The sequence below is a fragment of the Molothrus aeneus genome, chromosome 23 (genome assembly GCF_037042795.1).
Source record: "Molothrus aeneus isolate 106 chromosome 23, BPBGC_Maene_1.0, whole genome shotgun sequence".
Classification (NCBI taxonomy): domain Eukaryota; kingdom Metazoa; phylum Chordata; class Aves; order Passeriformes; family Icteridae; genus Molothrus; species Molothrus aeneus.
In genome coordinates this window covers 7,367,392-7,383,227 of record NC_089668.1, presented here as the reverse complement: position 1 = coordinate 7,383,227, position 15,836 = coordinate 7,367,392, and positions in this window count along the sequence as shown.

The following is a 15,836-nucleotide window of genomic DNA, read 5'->3' as shown; positions in this document are numbered from 1 at the left end:
AATAGGGTGGTGCCCAGCAAGAAATTTGCAATCTTTGCTGGATTTCTCCAAATCTAAAGCTGCCAGTAAGACGTACCCTGCAAGTCCTTGGAGCCCCAAAAGTCACCTTTCATCTGACACCCAGACCCTGGGGAAAGGACTTCTTTTCCCATGGAAAATGGCTTCTCTTTGCAGCCATTTGCCCTGGCTAACAGGGCAGTGCCCAATCAGAAATTTTTAAGCGTTGCTGGATTCTTCCACAACTAAAGATGCCGGCAACTAGGAGCTTGCAAGTCCTTAGAGCCCCAAAGGTCACCTATAATTGATAGCCAGACCCTGGGGACATGACTTCTTTTCCCCATGGAAAATGGGGTCAGTTTGAGGCCACTCGCCCTGGCCATCTGCATTGTTCCCTTGTGAAATTTGTAAATTTTGCTGGATTCCTCCACAACTAAAGCTGCCAGCATCTAGGAGCTAGCAAGTCCTTAGAGCCCCAAAAGCCACCTGTCATTAATACCCAGACCCGGGAGACATCACTTCATTTTCCCCATGGAAAATGGCGTCAGTTTGAAGCCACTCGCCCTGGCAGAAAGTGGGGAGCCAAGCGAGAATTACCAAATCTTTACTGCATTTTTCCAAAAGAAAAGCTGGCAGCAACTGTAACCCTGGAAGTACTTAGAGCCTCAAAGGCCACCTTGAACATATTACTGAGACCCTAGCTAAGGGACATTTTTCCCATGCAAAATGGCCTCCATTTCTGGCCACTTGGCCTGGCAGGCAAGGCAGTGCCAAGCGAGAAATTTACAAACTGTGCTGGACTCCTCAAAAACAAAAGCTGCCATCAACTCGGACCCTGCAAGTCCTTAGACCCCCAGATGCCACCTTTCATCTGATACCCAGACCCTTGGCCAATGACTTCATTTTCCCCATGGAAAATGGCCTCCATTTCTGGCCTCTCACCCTGACCAATAGGGTGGTGCTCAGCAAGAAAATTGCAATCTTTGCTGGATTTCTCCAAATCTAAAGCTGCCAGTAAGTAGTACCCTGCAAGTCCTTAGAGCCCCAAAGGCCACCTTTCATCTGACACCCAGACCCTGGGGAAAGGACTTCTTTTTCCCCAAGGGAAATGGCCTCCGTTTGTACCCACTCACCCTGGCAGAAATTTGGGAGCCAAGCTAGAATTACCAAATCTTTCCTGGATTTTTCCAAAAGAAAAGCTGGCAGCAACTAGAACCCTGGAGGTACTTAGAGCCTCAAAGGCCACCTTAAACATATTACTGAGACCCTGGGTAAAGGACATTTTTCCCATGCAAAATGGCCTCCATTTCTGGCCACTTAGCCTGGCAGGCAGGGCAGTGCCACGCGAGAAACTTACAATGTGTGCTGGACTCCTCAAAAGAGAAAGCTGGCAGCAACTCGGACCCTGCAAGTCCTTAGAGCCCCAGATGCCACCTTTCATCTGATACCCAGACCCTGGGCCAATGACTTCATTTTCCCCATGGAAAATGGGGTCAGTTTGAGGACACTCGCCCTGGCCATCTGCATTGTTCCCTTGTGAAATTTGTAAATTTTGCTGGATTCCTCCACAACTAAAGCTGCCAGCATCTAGGAGCTAGCAAGTCCTTAGAGCCCCAAAAGCCACCTGTCATTAATACCCAGACCCGGGAGACATCACTTCATTTTCCCCATGGAAAATGGCGTCAGTTTGAAGCCACTCGCCCTGGCAGAAAGTGGGGAGCCAAGCGAGAATTACCAAATCGTTGCCGCATTTTTCCAAAACAAAAGCTGGCAGCATCTAGAACCCTGGAAGTACTTAGAGCCTCAAAGGCCACCTTGAACATATTACTGAGACCCTGGGTAAAGGACATTTTTCCCATGCAAAATGGCCTTCATTTCTGGCCACTTGGCCTGGCAGGCAGGGCAGTGCCAAGCGAGAAATTTACAAAGTGTTCTGGATTCTTCAAAAACGAAAGCTGCCCGCAACTAGGACGCTGCAAGTCCTTAGAGCCCCAGATGCCACCTTTCATCTGATACCCAGACCCTGGGCCAAAGACTTCATTTTCCCCATGGAAAATGGCCTCCATTTCTGGCCTCTCACCCTAACCAATAGCGTGGTGCCCAGCAAGAAATTTGCAATCTTTGCAGGATTTCTCCAAATCTAAAGCTGCCAGTAAGTAGTACCCTGCAAGTCCTTAGAGCCCCAAAGGCCACCTTTCATCTGACACCCAGACCCTGGGGAAAGGACTTTTTTTCCCCATGGGAAATGGCCTCCGTTTGCAGCCACTCGCCCTGGCAGAAAGTGGGGAGCCAAGCGAGAATTACCAAATCTTTGCCGCATTTTTCCAAAAGAAAAGCTGGCAGCAACTAGAACCCTGGAAGTACTTAGAGCCTCAAAGGGCACCTTGAACATATTACTGAGACCCTGGGAAAAGGACATTTTTCCCATGCAAAATGGCCTTCATTTCTGGCCACTTGGCCTGGCAGGCAGGGCAGTGCCAATCGAGAAATTTACAAACTGTGCTGGATTCTTCAAAAACAAAAGCTGCCCGCAACTAGGACGCTGCAAGTCCTTAGAGCCCCAGATGCCACCTTTCATCTGATACCGAGACCCTTGGCCAATTTCATGTGCAGCCATGTACCTTGGCCAACAGGGCAGTGCCAGTGAGAAATTGGCCCAGGGTCTGGGTATCAGATTCATTTTCCCCACGGAAAATGGCCTCCATTTCTGGCCTCTCACCCTGACCATGAGGGTGGTGCCCAGCAAGAAATTTGCAATCTTTGCTGGATTTCTCCAAATCTAAAGCTGCCAGTAAGACGTACCCTGCAAGTCCTTGGAGCCCCAAAAGTCACCTTTCATCTGACACCCAGACCCTGGGGAAAGGACTTCTTTTCCCATGGAAAATGGCTTCTCTTTGCAGCCATTTGCCCTGGCTAACAGGGCAGTGCCCAATCAGAAATTTTTAAGCGTTGCTGGATTCTTCCACAACTAAAGATGCCGGCAACTAGGAGCTTGCAAGTCCTTAGAGCCCCAAAGGTCACCTATAATTGATAGCCAGACCCTGGGGACATGACTTCTTTTCCCCATGGAAAATGGGGTCAGTTTGAGGCCACTCGCCCTGGCCATCTGCATTGTTCCCTTGTGAAATTTGTAAATTTTGCTGGATTCCTCCACAACTAAAGCTGCCAGCATCTAGGAGCTAGCAAGTCCTTAGAGCCCCAAAAGCCACCTGTCATTAATACCCAGACCCGGGAGACATCACTTCATTTTCCCCATGGAAAATGGCGTCAGTTTGAAGCCACTCACCCTGGCAGAAAGTGGGGAGCCAAGCGAGAATTACCAAATCTTTACTGCATTTTTCCAAAAGAAAAGCTGGCAGCAACTGTAACCCTGGAAGTACTTAGAGCCTCAAAGGCCACCTTGAACATATTACTGAGACCCTAGCTAAGGGACATTTTTCCCATGCAAAATGGCCTCCATTTCTGGCCACTTGGCCTGGCAGGCAAGGCAGTGCCAAGCGAGAAATTTACAAACTGTGCTGGACTCCTCAAAAACGAAAGCTGCCATCAACTCGGACCCTGCAAGTCCTTAGAGCCCCAGATGCCACCTTTCATCTGATACCCAGACCCTTGGCCAATGACTTCATTTTCCCCATGGAAAATGGCCTCCATTTCTGGCCTCTCACCCTGACCAATAGGGTGGTGCCCAGCAAGAAATTTGCAATCTTTGCTGGATTTCTCCAAATCTAAAGCTGCCAGTAAGTAGTACCCTGCAAGTCCTTAGAGCCCCAAAGGACACCTTTCATCTGACACCCAGACCCTGGGGAAAGGACTTCTTTTTCCCCAAGGGAAATGGCCTCCGTTTGTACCCACTCACCCTGGCAGAAATTTGGGAGCCAAGCTAGAATTACCAAATCTTTCCTGGATTTTTCCAAAAGAAAAGCTGGCAGCAACTAGAACCCTGGAGGTACTTAGAGCCTCAAAGGCCACCTTAAACATATTACTGAGATCCTGGGTAAAGGACATTTTTCCCATGCAAAATGGCCTCCATTTCTGGCCACTTAGCCTGGCAGGCAGGGCAGTGCCACGCGAGAAACTTACAATGTGTGCTGGACTCCTCAAAAGAGAAAGCTGGCAGCAACTCGGACCCTGCAAGTCCTTAGAGCCCCAGATGCCACCTTTCATCTGATACCCAGACCCTGGGCCAATGACTTCATTTTCCCCATGGAAAATGGGGTCAGTTTGAGGACACTCGCCCTGGCCATCTGCATTGTTCCCTTGTGAAATTTGTAAATTTTGCTGGATTCCTCCACAACTAAAGCTGCCAGCATCTAGGAGCTAGCAAGTCCTTAGAGCCCCAAAAGCCACCTGTCATTAATACCCAGACCCGGGAGACATCACTTCATTTTCCCCATGGAAAATGGCGTCAGTTTGAAGCCACTCGCCCTGGCAGAAAGTGGGGAGCCAAGCGAGAATTACCAAATCTTTGCCGCATTTTTCCAAAACAAAAGCTGGCAGCATCTAGAACCCTGGAAGTACTTAGAGCCTCAAAGGCCACCTTGAACATATTACTGAGACCCTGGGTAAAGGACATTTTTCCCATGCAAAATGGCCTTCATTTCTGGCCACTTGGCCTGGCAGGCAGGGAAGTACCAAGCGAGAAATTTACAAAATGTTCTGGATTCTTCAAAAACGAAAGCTGCCCGCAACTAGGACGCTGCTAGTCCTTAGAGCCCCAGATGCCACCTTTCATCTGATACCCAGACCCTGGGCCAATGACTTCATTTTCCCCATGGAAAATGGCCTCCATTTCTGGCCTCTCACCCTGACCAATAGCGTGGTGCCCAGCAAGAAATTTGCAATCTTTGCAGGATTTCTCCAAATCTAAAGCTGCCAGTAAGTAGTACCCTGCAAGTCCTTAGAGCCCCAAAGGCCACCTTTCATCTGACACCCAGACCCTGGGGAAAGGACTTTTTTTCCCCATGGGAAATGGCCTCCGTTTGCAGCCACTCACCCTGGCAGAAAGTGGGGAGCCAAGCGAGAATTACCAAATCGTTGCCGCATTTTTCCAAAAGAAAAGCTGGCAGCAACTAGAACCCTGGAAGTACTTAGAGCCTCAAAGGGCACCTTGAACATATTACTGAGACCCTGGGAAAAGGACATTTTTCCCATGCAAAATGGCCTTCATTTCTGGCCACTTGGCCTGGCAGGCAGGGCAGTGCCAAGCGAGAAATTTACAAACTGTACTGGATTCTTCAAAAACAAAAGCTGCCCGCAACTAGGACGCTGCAAGTCCTTAGAGCCCCAGATGCCACCTTTCATCTGATACCCAGACCCTCGGCCAATTTCATTTGCAGCCATGTACCTTGGCCAACAGGGCAGTGCCAGTGAGAAATTGGCCCAGGGTCTGGGTATCAGATTCATTTTCCCCACGGAAAATGGCCTCCATTTCTGGCCTCTCACCCTGACCAACCAGGTGGTGCCCAGCAAGAAATTTGCAATCTTTGCTGGATTTCTCCAAATCTAAAGCTGCCAGTAAGACGTACCCTGCAAGTCCTTGGAGCCCCAAAAGTCACCTTTCATCTGACACCCAGACCCTGGGGAAAGGACTTCTTTTCCCATGGAAAATGGCTTCTCTTTGCAGCCATTTGCCCTGGCTAACAGGGCAGTGCCCAATCAGAAATTTTTAAGCGTTGCTGGATTCTTCCACAACTAAAGATGCCGGCAACTAGGAGCTTGCAAGTCCTTAGAGCCCCAAAGGTCACCTATAATTGATAGCCAGACCCTGGGGACATGACTTCTTTTCCCCATGGAAAATGGGGTCAGTTTGAGGCCACTCGCCCTGGCCATCTGCATTGTTCCCTTGTGAAATTTGTAAATTTTGCTGGATTCCTCCACAACTAAAGCTGCCAGCATCTAGGAGCTAGCAAGTCCTTAGAGCCCCAAAAGCCACCTGTCATTAATACCCAGACCCGGGAGACATCACTTCATTTTCCCCATGGAAAATGGCGTCAGTTTGAAGCCACTCGCCCTGGCAGAAAGTGGGGAGCCAAGCGAGAATTACCAAATCTTTACTGCATTTTTCCAAAAGAAAAGCTGGCAGCAACTGTAACCCTGGAAGTACTTAGAGCCTCAAAGGCCACCTTGAACATATTACTGAGACCCTAGCTAAGGGACATTTTTCCCATGCAAAATGGCCTCCATTTCTGGCCACTTGGCCTGGCAGGCAAGGCAGTGCCAAGCGAGAAATTTACAAACTGTGCTGGACTCCTCAAAAACAAAAGCTGCCATCAACTCGGACCCTGCAAGTCCTTAGACCCCCAGATGCCACCTTTCATCTGATACCCAGAACCTTGGCCAATGACTTCATTTTCCCCATGGAAAATGGCCTCCATTTCTGGCCTCTCACCCTGACCAATAGGGTGCTGCTCAGCAAGAAAATTGCAATCTTTGCTGGATTTCTCCAAATCTAAAGCTGCCAGTAAGTAGTACCCTGCAAGTCCTTAGAGCCCCAAAGGCCACCTTTCATCTGACACCCAGACCCTGGGGAAAGGACTTCTTTTTCCCCAAGGGAAATGGCCTCCGTTTGTACCCACTCACCCTGGCAGAAATTTGGGAGCCAAGCTAGAATTACCAAATCTTTCCTGGATTTTTCCAAAAGAAAAGCTGGCAGCAACTAGAACCCTGGAGGTACTTAGAGCCTCAAAGGCCACCTTAAACATATTACTGAGACCCTGGGTAAAGGACATTTTTCCCATGCAAAATGGCCTCCATTTCTGGCCACTTAGCCTGGCAGGCAGGGCAGTGCCACGCGAGAAACTTACAATGTGTGCTGGACTCCTCAAAAGAGAAAGCTGGCAGCAACTCGGACCCTGCAAGTCCTTAGAGCCCCAGATGCCACCTTTCATCTGATACCCAGACCCTGGGCCAATGACTTCATTTTCCCCATGGAAAATGGGGTCAGTTTGAGGACACTCGCCCTGGCCATCTGCATTGTTCCCTTGTGAAATTTGTAAATTTTGCTGGATTCCTCCACAACTAAAGCTGCCAGCATCTAGGAGCTAGCAAGTCCTTAGAGCCCCAAAAGCCACCTGTCATTAATACCCAGACCCGGGAGACATCACTTCATTTTCCCCATGGAAAATGGCGTCAGTTTGAAGCCACTCGCCCTGGCAGAAAGTGGGGAGCCAAGCGAGAATTACCAAATCTTTGCCGCATTTTTCCAAAACAAAAGCTGGCAGCATCTAGAACCCTGGAAGTACTTAGAGCCTCAAAGGCCACCTTGAACATATTACTGAGACCCTGGGTAAAGGACATTTTTCCCATGCAAAATGGCCTTCATTTCTGGCCACTTGGCCTGGCAGGCAGGGCAGTGCCAAGCGAGAAATTTACAAAGTGTTCTGGATTCTTCAAAAACGAAAGCTGCCCGCAACTAGGACGCTGCAAGTCCTTAGAGCCCCAGATGCCACCTTTCATCTGATACCCAGACCCTGGGCCAAAGACTTCATTTTCCCCATGGAAAATGGCCTCCATTTCTGGCCTCTCACCCTAACCAATAGCGTGGTGCCCAGCAAGAAATTTGCAATCTTTGCAGGATTTCTCCAAATCTAAAGCTGCCAGTAAGTAGTACCCTGCAAGTCCTTAGAGCCCCAAAGGCCACCTTTCATCTGACACCCAGACCCTGGGGAAAGGACTTTTTTTCCCCATGGGAAATGGCCTCCGTTTGCAGCCACTCGCCCTGGCAGAAAGTGGGGAGCCAAGCGAGAATTACCAAATCGTTGCCGCATTTTTCCAAAAGAAAAGCTGGCAGCAACTAGAACCCTGGAAGTACTTAGAGCCTCAAAGGGCACCTTGAACATATTACTGAGACCCTGGGAAAAGGACATTTTTCCCATGCAAAATGGCCTTCATTTCTGGCCACTTGGCCTGGCAGGCAGGGCAGTGCCAAGCGAGAAATTTACAAACTGTGCTGGATTCTTCAAAAACAAAAGCTGCCCGCAACTAGGACGCTGCAAGTCCTTAGAGCCCCAGATGCCACCTTTCATCTGATACCGAGACCCTTGGCCAATTTCATGTGCAGCCATGTACCTTGGCCAACAGGGCAGTGCCAGTGAGAAATTGGCCCAGGGTCTGGGTATCAGATTCATTTTCCCCACGGAAAATGGCCTCCATTTCTGGCCTCTCACCCTGACCAACCGGGTGGTGCCCAGCAAGAAATTTGAAATCTTTGCTGGATTTCTCCAAATCTAAAGCTGCCAGTAAGACGTACCCTGCAAGTCCTTGGAGCCCCAAAAGTCACCTTTCATCTGACACCCAGACCCTGGGGAAAGGACTTCTTTTCCCATGGAAAATGGCTTCTCTTTGCAGCCATTTGCCCTGGCTAACAGGGCAGTGCCCAATCAGAAATTTTTAAGCGTTGCTGGATTCTTCCACAACTAAAGATGCCGGCAACTAGGAGCTTGCAAGTCCTTAGAGCCCCAAAGGTCACCTATAATTGATAGCCAGACCCTGGGGACATGACTTCTTTTCCCCATGGAAAATGGGGTCAGTTTGAGGCCACTCGCCCTGGCCATCTGCATTGTTCCCTTGTGAAATTTGTAAATTTTGCTGGATTCCTCCACAACTAAAGCTGCCAGCATCTAGGAGCTAGCAAGTCCTTAGAGCCCCAAAAGCCACCTGTCATTAATACCCAGACCCGGGAGACATCACTTCATTTTCCCCATGGAAAATGGCGTCAGTTTGAAGCCACTCGCCCTGGCAGAAAGTGGGGAGCCAAGCGAGAATTACCAAATCTTTGCTGCATTTTTCCAAAAGAAAAGCTGGCAGCAACTGTAACCCTGGAAGTACTTAGAGCCTCAAAGGCCACCTTGAACATATTACTGAGACCCTAGCTAAGGGACATTTTTCCCATGCAAAATGGCCTCCATTTCTGGCCACTTGGCCTGGCAGGCAAGGCAGTGCCAAGCGAGAAATTTACAAACTGTGCTGGACTCCTCAAAAACGAAAGCTGCCATCAACTCGGACCCTGCAAGTCCTTAGAGCCCCAGATGCCACCTTTCATCTGATACCCAGACCCTTGGCCAATGACTTCATTTTCCCCATGGAAAATGGCCTCCATTTCTGGCCTCTCACCCTGACCAATAGGGTGGTGCCCAGCAAGAAATTTGCAATCTTTGCTGGATTTCTCCAAATCTAAAGCTGCCAGTAAGTAGTACCCTGCAAGTCCTTAGAGCCCCAAAGGCCACCTTTCATCTGACACCCAGACCCTGGGGAAAGGACTTCTTTTTCCCCAAGGGAAATGGCCTCCGTTTGTACCCACTCATCCTGGCAGAAATTTGGGAGCCAAGCTAGAATTACCAAATCTTTCCTGGATTTTTCCAAAAGAAAAGCTGGCAGCAACTAGAACCCTGGAGGTACTTAGAGCCTCAAAGGCCACCTTAAACATATTACTGAGACCCTGGGTAAAGGACATTTTTCCCATGCAAAATGGCCTCCATTTCTGGCCACTTGGCCTGGCAGGCAGGGCAGTGCCACGCGAGAAACTTACAATGTGTGCTGGACTCCTCAAAAGAGAAAGCTGGCAGCAACTCGGACCCTGCAAGTCCTTAGAGCCCCAGATGCCACCTTTCATCTGATACCCAGACCCTGGGCCAATGACTTCATTTTCCCCATGGAAAATGGGATCAGTTTGAGGACACTCGCCCTGGCCATCTGCATTGTTCCCTTGTGAAATTTGTAAATTTTGCTGGATTCCTCCACAACTAAAGCTGCCACCATCTAGGAGCTAGCAAGTCCTTAGAGCCCCAAAAGCCACCTGTCATTAATACCCAGACCCGGGAGACATCACTTCATTTTCCCCATGGAAAATGGCGTCAGTTTGAAGCCACTCGCCCTGGCAGAAAGTGGGGAGCCAAGCGAGAATTACCAAATCTTTGCCGCATTTTTCCAAAACAAAAGCTGGCAGCATCTAGAACCCTGGAAGTACTTAGAGCCTCAAAGGCCACCTTGAACATATTACTGAGACCCTGGGTAAAGGACATTTTTCCCATGCAAAATGGCCTTCATTTCTGGCCACTTGGCCTGGCAGGCAGGGCAGTGCCAAGCGAGAAATTTACAAAGTGTTCTGGATTCTTCAAAAACGAAAGCTGCCCGCAACTAGGACGCTGCTAGTCCTTAGAGCCCCAGATGCCACCTTTCATCTGATACCCAGACCCTGGGCCAAAGACTTCATTTTCCCCATGGAAAATGGCCTCCATTACTGGCCTCTCACCCTGACCAATAGGGTGGTGCCCAGCAAGAAATTTGCAATCTTTGCAGGATTTCTCCAAATCTAAAGCTGCCAGTAAGTAGTACCCTGCAAGTCCTTAGAGCCCCAAAGGCCACCTTTCATCTGACACCCAGACCCTGGGGAAAGGACTTTTTTTCCCCATGGGAAATGGCCTCCGTTTGCAGCCACTCGCCCTGGCAGAAAGTGGGGAGCCAAGCGAGAATTACCAAATCGTTGCCGCATTTTTCCAAAAGAAAAGCTGGCAGCAACTAGAACCCTGGAAGTACTTAGAGCCTCAAAGGCCACCTTGAACATATTACTGAGACCCTGGGAAAAGGACATTTTTCCCATGCAAAATGGCCTTCATTTCTGGCCACTTGGCCTGGCAGGCAGGGCAGTGCCAAGCGAGAAATTTACAAACTGTACTGGATTCTTCAAAAACAAAAGCTGCCCGCAACTAGGACGCTGCAAGTCCTTAGAGCCCCAGATGCCACCTTTCATCTGATACCGAGAACCTCGGCCAATTTCATTTGCAGCCATGTACCTTGGCCAACAGGGCAGTGCCAGTGAGAAATTGGCCCAGGGTCTGGGTATCAGATTCATTTTCCCCACGGAAAATGGCCTCCATTTCTGGCCTCTCACCCTGACCAATAGGGTGGTGCCCAGCAAGAAATTTGCAATCTTTGCTGGATTTCTCCAAATCTAAAGCTGCCAGTAAGACGTACCCTGCAAGTCCTTGGAGCCCCAAAAGTCACCTTTCATCTGACACCCAGACCCTGGGGAAAGGACTTCTTTTCCCATGGAAAATGGCTTCTCTTTGCAGCCATTTGCCCTGGCTAACAGGGCAGTGCCCAATCAGAAATTTTTAAGCGTTGCTGGATTCTTCCACAACTAAAGATGCCGGCAACTAGGAGCTTGCAAGTCCTTAGAGCCCCAAAGGTCACCTATAATTGATAGCCAGACCCTGGGGACATGACTTCTTTTCCCCATGGAAAATGGGGTCAGTTTGAGGACACTCGCCCTGGCCATCTGCATTGTTCCCTTGTGAAATTTGTAAATTTTGCTGGATTCCTCCACAACTAAAGCTGCCAGCATCTAGGAGCTAGCAAGTCCTTAGAGCCCCAAAAGCCACCTGTCATTAATACCCAGACCCGGGAGACATCACTTCATTTTCCCCATGGAAAATGGCGTCAGTTTGAAGCCACTCGCCCTGGCAGAAAGTGGGGAGCCAAGCGAGAATTACCAAATCTTTACTACATTTTTCCAAAAGAAAAGCTGGCAGCATCTGTAACCCTGGAAGTACTTAGAGAGTCAAGGCCACCTTGAACATATTACTGAGACCCTGGGTAAAGGACATTTTTCCCATGCAAAATGGCCTCCATTTCTGGCCACTTGGCCTGGCAGGCAGGAGAGTGCCAAGCGAGAAATTTACAAACTGTGCTGGACTCCTCAAAAACGAAAGCTGCCATCAACTCGGACCCTGCAAGTCCTTAGAGCCCCAGATGCCACCTTTCATCTGATACCCAGACCCTTGGCCAATGACTTCATTTTCCCCATGGAAAATGGCCTCCATTTCTGGCCTCTCACCCTGACCAATAGGGTGCTGCTCAGCAAGAAATTTGCAATCTTTGCAGGATTTCTCCAAATCTAAAGCTGCCAGTAAGTAGTACCCTGCAAGTCCTTAGAGCCCCAAAGGCCACCTTTCATCTGACACCCAGACCCTGGGGAAAGGTCTTCTTTTTCCCCAAGGGAAATGGCCTCCGTTTGTACCCACTCACCCTGGCAGAAATTTGGGAGCCAAGCTAGAATTACCAAATCTTTCCTGGATTTTTCCAAAAGAAAAGCTGGCAGCAACTAGAACCCTGGAGGTACTTAGAGCCTCAAAGGCCACCTTAAACATATTACTGAGACCCTGGGTAAAGGACATTTTTCCCATGCAAAATGGCCTCCATTTCTGGCCACTTAGCCTGGCAGGCAGGGCAGTGCCAAGCGAGAAACTTACAATGTGTGCTGGACTCCTCAAAAGAGAAAGCTGGCAGCAACTCGGACCCTGCAAGTCCTTAGAGCCCCAGATGCCACCTTTCATCTGATACCCAGACCCTGGGCCAATGACTTCATTTTCCCCATGGAAAATGGGGTCAGTTTGAGGACACTCGCCCTGGCCATCTGCATTGTTCCCTTGTGAAATTTGTAAATTTTGCTGGATTCCTCCACAACTAAAGCTGCCAGCATCTAGGAGCTAGCAAGTCCTTAGAGCCCCAAAAGCCACCTGTCATTAATACCCAGACCCGGGAGACATCACTTCATTTTCCCCATGGAAAATGGCGTCAGTTTGAAGCCACTCGCCCTGGCAGAAAGTGGGGAGCCAAGCGAGAATTACCAAATCTTTGCCGCATTTTTCCAAAACAAAAGCTGGCAGCAACTAGAACCCTGGAAGTACTTAGAGCCTCAAAGGCCACCTTGAACATATTACTGAGACCCTGGGAAAAGGACATTTTTCCCATGCAAAATGGCCTTCATTTCTGGCCACTTGGCCTGGCAGGCAGGGCAGTGCCAAGCGAGAAATTTACAAACTGTTCTGGATTCTTCAAATCGAAATCTGCCCGCAACTAGGACGGTGCAAGTCCTTACAGCCCCAGATGCCACCTTTCATCTGATACCCAGACCCTGGGCCAAAGACTTCATTTTCCCCATGGAAAATGGCCTCCATTTCTGGCCTCTCACCCTGACCAATAGGGTGGTGCCCAGCAAGAAATTTGCAATCTTTGCTGGATTTCTCCAAATCTAAAGCTGCCAGTAAGTAGTACCCTGCAAGTCCTTAGAGCCCCAAAGGCCACCTTTCATCTGACACCCAGACCCTGGGGAAAGGACTTTTTTTCCCCATGGGAAATGGCCTCCGTTTGCAGCCACTCACCCTGGCAGAAATTTGGGAGCCAAGCTAGAATTACCAAATCTTTCCTGGATTTTTCCAAAAGAAAAGCTGGCAGCAACTAGAACCCTGGAGGTACTTAGAGCCTCAAAGGCCACCTTAAACATATTACTGAGACCCTGGGTAAAGGACATTTTTCCCATGCAAAATGGCCTCCATTTCTGGCCACTTAGCCTGGCAGGCAGGGCAGTGCCAAGCGAGAAACTTACAATGTGTGCTGGACTCCTCAAAAGAGAAAGCTGGCAGCAACTCGGACCCTGCAAGTCCTTAGAGCCCCAGATGCCACCTTTCATCTGATACCCAGACCCTGGGCCAATGACTTCATTTTCCCCATGGAAAATGGGGTCAGTTTGAGGACACTCGCCCTGGCCATCTGCATTGTTCCCTTGTGAAATTTGTAAATTTTGCTGGATTCCTCCACAACTAAAGCTGCCACCATCTAGGAGCTAGCAAGTCCTTAGAGCCCCAAAAGCCACCTGTCATTAATACCCAGACCCGGGAGACATCACTTCATTTTCCCCATGGAAAATGGCGTCAGTTTGAAGCCACTCGCCCTGGCAGAAAGTGGGGAGCCAAGCGAGAATTACCAAATCTTTGCCGCATTTTTCCAAAACAAAAGCTGGCAGCATCTAGAACCCTGGAAGTACTTAGAGCCTCAAAGGCCACCTTGAACATATTACTGAGACCCTAGCTAAGGGACATTTTTCCCATGCAAAATGGCCTTCATTTCTGGCCACTTGGCCTGGCAGGCAGGGCAGTGCCAAGCGAGAAATTTACAAACTGTTCTGGATTCTTCAAAAACGAAAGCTGCCCGCAACTAGGACGCTGCAAGTCCTTAGAGCCCCAGATGCCACCTTTCATCTGATACCCAGACCCTGGGCCAATGACTTCATTTTCCCCATGGAAAATGGCCTCCATTTCTGGCCTCTCACCCTGACCAATAGCGTGGTGCCCAGCAAGAAATTTGCAATCTTTGCAGGATTTCTCCAAATCTAAAGCTGCCAGTAAGTAGTACCCTGCAAGTCCTTAGAGCCCCAAAGGCCACCTTTCATCTGACACCCAGACCCTGGGGAAAGGACTTTTTTTCCCCATGGGAAATGGCCTCCGTTTGCAGCCACTCGCCCTGGCAGAAATTTGGGAGCCAAGCGAGAATTACCAAATCGTTGCCGCATTTTTCCAAAACAAAAGCTGGCAGCAACTAGAACCCTGGAAGTACTTAGAGCCTCAAAGGGCACCTTGAACATATTACTGAGACCCTGGGAAAAGGACATTTTTCCCATGCAAAATGGCCTTCATTTCTGGCCACTTGGCCTGGCAGGCAGGGCAGTGCCAAGCGAGAAATTTACAAACTGTACTGGATTCTTCAAAAACAAAAGCTGCCCGCAACTAGGACGCTGCAAGTCCTTAGAGCCCCAGATGCCACCTTTCATCTGATACCGAGAACCTCGGCCAATTTCATTTGCAGCCATGTACCTTGGCCAACAGGGCAGTGCCAGTGAGAAATTGGCCCAGGGTCTGGGTATCAGATTCATTTTCCCCACGGAAAATGGCCTCCATTTCTGGCCTCTCACCCTGACCAATAGGGTGGTGCCCAGCAAGAAATTTGAAATCTTTGCTGGATTTCTCCAAATCTAAAGCTGCCAGTAAGAAGTACCCTGCATGTCCTTAGAGCCCCAAAAGTCACCTTTCATCTGACACCCAGAGCCTGGGGAAAGGACTTTTTTTCCCATGGAAAAAGGCTTCTCTTTGCAGCCATTTGCCCTTGCTAACAGGGCAGTGCCGAATCAGAAATTTTTAAGCGTTGCTGGATTCTTCCACAACTAAAGATGCCGGCGACTAGGAGCTTGCAAGTCCTTAGAGCCCCAAAGGTCACCTATAATTGATAGCCAGACCCTGGGGACATGACTTCTTTTCCCCATGGAATATGGGGTCAGTTTGAGGACACTCGCCCTGGCCATCTGCATTGTTCCCTTGTGAAATTTGTAAATTTTGCTGGATTCCTCCACAACTAAAGCTGCCAGCATCTAGGAGCTAGCAAGTCCTTAGAGCCCCAAAAGCCACCTGTCATTAATACCCAGACCCGGGAGACATCACTTCATTTTCCCCATGGAAAATGGCGTCAGTTTGAAGCCACTCGCCCTGGCAGAAAGTGGGGAGCCAAGCGAGAATTACCAAATCTTTGCTGCATTTTTCCAAAAGAAAAGCTGGCAGCAACTAGAACCCTGGAAGTACTTAGAGCCTCAAAGGCCACCTTGAACATATTACTGAGACCCTAGCTAAGGGACATTTTTCCCATGCAAAATGGCCTCCATTTCTGGCCACTTGGCCTGGCAGGCAAGGCAGTGCCAAGCGAGAAATTTACAAACTGTGCTGGACTCCTCAAAAACGAAAGCTGCCATCAACTCGGACCCTGCAAGTCCTTAGAGCCCCAGATGCCACCTTTCATCTGATACCCAGACCCTTGGCCAATGACTTCATTTTCCCCATGGAAAATGGCCTCCATTTCTGGCCTCTCACCCTGACCAATAGGGTGGTGCCCAGCAAGAAATTTGCAATCTTTGCTGGATTTCTCCAAATCTAAAGCTGCCAGTAAGTAGTACCCTGCAAGTCCTTAGAGCCCCAAAGGCCACCTTTCATCTGACACCCAGACCCTGGGGAAAGGAC